This window comes from Vidua macroura, chromosome 26 (genome assembly GCF_024509145.1).
Source record: "Vidua macroura isolate BioBank_ID:100142 chromosome 26, ASM2450914v1, whole genome shotgun sequence".
In the NCBI taxonomy this organism is placed as follows: Eukaryota; Metazoa; Chordata; class Aves; order Passeriformes; family Viduidae; genus Vidua; species Vidua macroura.
The window spans coordinates 20,279-26,616 of NC_071596.1; the positions used below are offsets into that span (position 1 = coordinate 20,279).

Sequence of the window (6,338 nt, forward strand, 5' to 3'; positions counted from 1 at the left end):
CTGCCCAGCCTCGCTGTCACGGGCGAGGGGCAGAGCGAGGGAGCGGCAGAGACGGCGGGGACGCGGCACGGACGGCACGGCACAGAGCGGGGGCCGCTCTCAGCGCTATGCCGGCAAAGCCGCAGGTCCGGCGGGGCTGGGCGGGGTTTGACCGGCACGGGGGGATCCGCCGAGAGCCTCCGGCCCCGTGCGGGGACTCCCGCAAGGGCCCGGGGGCGCCGGGCTCCGGCCCTCTGGGCTTCATTCTCCAGCGCCCCGAGCACCGCGGCTGCGGGGAAAGAAGGAACGGGGCGACGGGAAGAGAGGAGGGACAGCAGGGCGTGAGAAAGGGGAGGGAGGGAGGTCGGGCTGTGGAGGAAAGCGGGAGGGCAAGGGAAAGGCCGGGAGCGGGGAAGAGGGACGGTGCACAGAGGAGGGAGAGAAGAGGAATAGAACGGAGGAGCGGGATAGGGACAGGGCAGGAAGGAGTGAGGGCAGTGGGGGCTCGGGTTTGGGAGGGAGAGGAGGGGAGGGTCTGCGGACAAAGAACAAGAATACGGGGAGGAGGAAGGAAGGGTAGAGGGGGGCACGGGAGGGGAGGCCGAAAAGGGAGAGAAAGGGGTCGGCTTTGGGGAGAGCGGAAAATGGGGGAAAGAGAGAAAGAAGAGGAATACGGGGAGGAGGAAGGAGGGGTAGAGAGCGAGACAGGACAGGAAGCCCTCAGAGAGCGCCGGCTCCACCCCGAGCCCGCCCCGGCGGCCCGCCCTGCTCGGGATGCTGCGCTGGGCGGAGCTCGGCTCGGTTCGGCCCCGCTCGGCTCCTCGCCTACACTCGGGCTGTTCCCCGCTAGACTCGGCTGGATTCGCCTCTGCGGCGCAGCTCCGCTCGCCTCAACTCGGAGCCGCTCGGCTCCGTTCGCCTCCCGCGCACGCGCACAGCTCGCCGCTCTCCTGCCGCCGAGCCCCGCGCCCGGCCCGGCCGGCGCACGGAAACCCCCGCGCCACATCAGACCCAGCAGTTTCTGCGCTAAACCCTTTCTGTCCTAGAAGGAGATAAACTTCTCTACCTCCTTCGTCTCCCCAGTTTTCTTCTTTGATTTCAAAATCAGAGTTACAAAAACCTCTCAACTACAAGATTTAGTAAGTAGCCAATAATGTAGTCCCGTCAATTTCATAACCTAAAGAACACGTTATACTTATGTTTCCACAATTTAAAAAAAAAAAAAAAATCACACAAGAGTCTTACTCACTGTGTCAAGCCTTATTTAAAACACACGCAAAAAAAAAAAAAAAAAACAAAAAAAAACCGGAAAGAAATACCTCCTCACAACTAACCTTATCCTTTACAAACACTAAATTGCAAATCAAAAAACTTACACATAACATAAACTCTTCAAATAACATTTATACACTCATACCCCAAATGACAGGTAAACCACCAAAAGTAAAATGACTAAAATCATTACAAATAAATACTTGTAGAATATTTAGTTACAAAACAACCCCCAAACAACACAAAACCACAAAGAAGTTACCTCAAAACAGCAAACCTACCATTTAAAACAATTAACCCCACTAAGACCAAACATAACAATAATACATAAAAAAAAAAAAAAAAAAAAACAAAAATAAAATAACACCCACCCAAAAATACCCAATCACTCCAACACAAATTTACTTCTCAGTATCAAAATCGTATGACCTTTTAACAACCTAATTGTATTATTTCTACATCTCTTTTAACACCTATAATAACTACAACTCACACTTGAACCACATCAAATGAACTTACTTATTAACTAACCAGATGAAACAATAACACATCTATAACTTTAAATAAATTACTGCCAAATATAAACATCTTTAAACATACTGCCTTACAAAATAAAACAACTGTTCATTTTTTATTATTCACACACAATCATATATATAAAACATTTTTTAAAATATATAAATGGATGAAATCACAAGAAATCAATTTACAAAAACTTTACTAAATATTTTTTTAAACATTAATCAATCACACATAAAAATAACTAAATAATATTTTCAAACATTAAAACATCACTGAATAACTTAAAAGTAATAATTATTAATAAGATGAGTATTTCAGTTTTTAATAATGATTTATCTCCCTTACCTACTTAAATTTTTACATAGAACTCTACAAAAATCCTTACCAAGTATATTTATAACTTAAATTTTAAAACATATATAGACAAACATACTTAACAAGAATAATCTACACACCAAACAACTAAACTAACCAAAAAACCCGAATAAAATACTAATATATTCATAACACAAAAACCCAAAATCATTAACATAAAAACCCATATAAACACATGAAAATACCTACAGTTAAAAAAGACGTACCTTAATGAACAATATTCACACCTTAATAATTCATTATGAACTCTTATTAACGATTAACATTAATTACTTGATACCAATCAAATACAAGAAACTGTTACTTTAGCCAATAAATAGAATAAACTATATTAATATAACTAATAACTTAAAATCACACTTTATTAAAAATATAAAACAGTAAAGCAACGTATCATAAAAACTCCCATTATTATCACTACGCAGATATACATATATATACACATATACCTACATACAGATAGGTAGATCATATATCCATCTCAACAGCAGCATCTGGGATCGATTCCTGTTTTCTCTCTTGTCTCTTAAATTTATTAGCCACAGAGGATGGAGTAAGGAAATCATTTTATTTATCACCTGGTTCTCCAGAAACCTGAAAAACAAAATAGAACAGAACAAAAAGAAAAAAAAGAAAAGAAAACCACATTTGAAAGGCAGATCCTCACCAGCAGCTGGTCCATCTCCTACGGGGGACCTTATTCTAGGGCACTTTTGGTGCACTTGCCTGAACCTGTCAGGGCACTCTGTGCTTGCAGGAGAGATTTTTTTTGTCAGGGAGAGGCAAGGGGAGGAGAAATAACGCTCTAAACAGCTCAAATCCATTACTGTGCCACTTCCTGTGTAGCAGGTCCTGTGACAGGATGGGAACTGAGGGTGCTTGAAACTTAAAAGCTAAAGACACCAGCACAAGGTGTCCTTTTGCTTTGTCAAGGAAGTGATTTCCAAATCACAAAGCCTTTCCACCATCATCGCTCCTACCACCACCTGAAAGCCTCTTGATTCTCTTCTCAAAAACACAAGGGACACCTCAGAGTTCAGCAAGTTCTGCCAGTGCAGCCCTCGGTGCCCCTGTCTCCAGGTCTGTCCCCCTTGCTTTCATCCTCAGCCATGTCATTCTTCTACTGTGGACAGGAAATTGTCCCCATGTCTCCTGTACTTCTCTGGTTACCTTTTCTCTAAGCCGTGCAGGACCCACGAGAGGAGGCTGTGATCCTCTATCAGCTCATGGGCAGCTCTAGAGGTGACAGGGGCAGCACTCTGTGATATCTCCAGAATACGACTCTGAAACAGAAAATGCAACTTGTTCTTTTACAGCCAAGATGGGATTATCTAAAATAAAATGAGCAATTTGGCTGGTATCTGATCAACTCTCAGCTAAAATGAACACGGCCTGTTCTCAGCAACTCCAGAAAGGAAAGACATTCTCCCTTCAAGGCTTCACACCACAGGTGCTGCTCTTACAAGAAGTATTCAGGTAGCAAGACAATTTTCTCTTTTTGTCTGAGGTTTTGATACCTGAAATCCTCAAGGTGCATGCTCCCAAACCTGAGAACTCCCGGCATGCGAGTTTCCCTCCTGCCGAAGCACTGTTCAGGTGACAAATGTGCTGGCTGGGGAAATAGAGACCCCAAAAAGAAAAGGCCCCGACTGCAGGAGCAAAACTACGGCACCCACGTGAGGCTCCACGATGGCAGGAACCTGTCCCAGTTTCAGGGGATAAGGATGGGCCTGGTTTAGACACAAGCTAAATTATTTCCCCCTCCACAGATACACAAAACCAACAAGGAACAGATTTTCAAGAGGAACAAGGCAGAATCAGCTGCTCCTTTCTGTTTTGTACTTGAGATCTCGAGGCTATATAAGCTTTTGTGGTTTGGGGTATTTGGGAACTGTTCTTTATAAATTCTTACCTGGGAGCCCTCGTCACACAAAGGACTGCTGAAAAAGGCAAGAATGACCCAGAAAATCCTCTGGTAGACATAAAGCTCACAGCAAAGTTTGTCACGCAGCCCTTCCCCAAGAAATCTGAGGATCCACTCGCACTCTGTTTTCTACGGGAATCCACAAAGAACAACACCACCATCAGACATTCAGACATTTCCAAAGGATACCTGCTCCTAAGAGCACAAAACCCCGGTTCCCTCTTAGTGCCAGCTCAGAGCTTACCACAGCTTAGTCTGGACTTCTCCATTTCCATACCTATCAAATTTAATCACTAACATCCATTGGGAACAGTCAGTCTGCTGCCCAAACATGCAGAGGAAATGGAATTTTAGAAGTAGCTGTTTCTAAAATACTTCAGTTGAACTCAAAGTTACTAACCTAAACTCAAAGAGGAATTGCAGCTAGCCGGGGCAGAACATTCTTTCCTTGTGCTCACAGAGCATATGCAGCACAACTCATTCCGCATTGGAATCAAGAAAACAACAAAAACCCCAAGGAAATAACATTTTGAATTCCTATATGAAACATAAGAAAGACAATTCTAATTAACTACCTGTGAGAGAATGAGGTTTCGTCGTATTTATACGTCTGTTTTTAATACATTCCTGAAGAATTGTAAGTGCCGTTTCCCGGCATCTTTTGGCAAAAGCGGCGCCCCGGAGCGCACCGCTGCCGCTCCAGTCATCTGGGCATGAAATAGCCGCTTCTTCGCCTCCGGCAGCCGGAGATCGCGGTAGCTTGCAAGAGGCGAAGAACGAAGCCGCGAAGAAGCCGGCTTGTGTGCGAAGCTCGCAGACAGCTGCAGGACGGTGGCTGCCGCTCTCCTGCCTCTTGAATTCACTCTTGGCATGCCAATGGGAGGTGTTCCAGGACAACCTTCCTGAGTTTTTATTTTAGTTTTCATGCATCCCACCTTGGAAATTCTTGTTGCTCCCCAGAGGCTCCGAGATGCAGAGAACACGGTGGCAGCTGCTGAAAAGAAGGGCAACTGTGAGTTGGTCAAGAAGCAAGAACACAGGCAGTTGACTGTGCTTGGCGAGGAGCAGCTGCTGGATTCTTGCAATTGCCTTCAGTGCGCACAGAAGCCCGCTACTCTGCTGCTTGGTTTTTCGCCTTCAGTCAATTACACACTGCTGAAGTTGAGGCAGGCAGTTCAGCTTTGCTGCTTTTCAGCATCTCAGCTGCCCTTCTGCTCTGTGACAGCTCTCCAGGTTTCTTGCCTTCGCCAGGCTGCAACGTGCCCGCTAGTACCAAGAACTGGGCAGGAGTGGGCAGAGAGCACGGCCATCTGCCAGCAGGTTGCAGCTTGCCCAGGAAAATGCAGTGTCCTTGGAATGTGCAGCAAATCCTATTTCCTGGCAAGGTCGGGCTAAGTGAGCAGTGCTGGTACACTTTCTCCTTGAGAACTGGAGCGGAAAAGCTTTGCGCTAAGATGTAGGCGACTCGAGAGGCAGAATACGCAGCTCCGGAGCTGGCCGAAAGCAAGTGCCGCTTCCCGGCGTCTTTCGGCAAAAGCGGCGCTTCGGAGCGCACCGCTGCCGCTCCAGTCATCTGTGCGCGAAGTTGCCGCTTCTTCGCCTCCGGCAGCCGGAGATCGCGGTAGCTTGCAAGAGGCGAAGAACGAAGCCGCGAAGAAGCCGGCTTGTGTGCGAAACTCGCAGACAGCTGCAGGACGGTGGCTGCCGCTCTCCTGCCTCTTGAATTCACTCTTGGCATGCCAATAGAAGGTGTTCCAGGACAAATTTCCTGAGTTTTTATTTTAGTTTTCATGCATCCCACCTTGGAAATTCTTGTTGCTCCCCTGAGGCTCCGAGATGCAGAGAACACGGTGGTAGCTGCTGAGAAGAAGGGCAACTGTGAGTTGGTCAAGAAGCAAGAACACAGGCAGTTGACTGTGCTTGGCTAGGAGCAGCTGCTGGATTCTTGCAATTGCCTTCAGTGCGCACAGAAGCCCGCTGCTCTGCTGCTTGGTTTTTCGCCTTCAGTCAATTACACACTGCTGAAGTTGAGGCAGGCAGTTCAGCTTTGCTGCTTTTCAGCATCTCAGCTGCCCTTCTGCTCTGTGACAGCTCTCCAGGTTTCTTGCCTTCGCCAGGCTGCAACGTGCCCGCTAGTACCAAGAACTGGGCAGGAGTGGGCAGAGAGCACGGCCATCTGCCAGCAGGTTGCAGCTTGCCCAGGAAAATGCAGTGTCCTTGGAATGTGCAGCAAATCCTATTTCCTGGCAAGGTCGGGCTAAGTGAG

The 6,338-nt window shown here is 46.8% G+C and overlaps 1 long non-coding RNA gene across 1 annotated transcript; it reads right to left on the reverse strand.

Moving 5' to 3' along the window:
* Positions 1-2,697: 2,697 nt before the first annotated feature.
* On the reverse strand, positions 2,698-4,075 carry LOC128819450 (uncharacterized). The gene is made up of 3 exons (XR_008440705.1): positions 4,061-4,075; positions 3,319-3,431; positions 2,698-2,742 (listed from the first exon to the last, which is right to left on the reverse strand). It is a non-coding gene; the product is annotated as an uncharacterized LOC128819450 (long non-coding RNA).
* Positions 4,076-6,338: the final 2,263 nt, after the last annotated feature.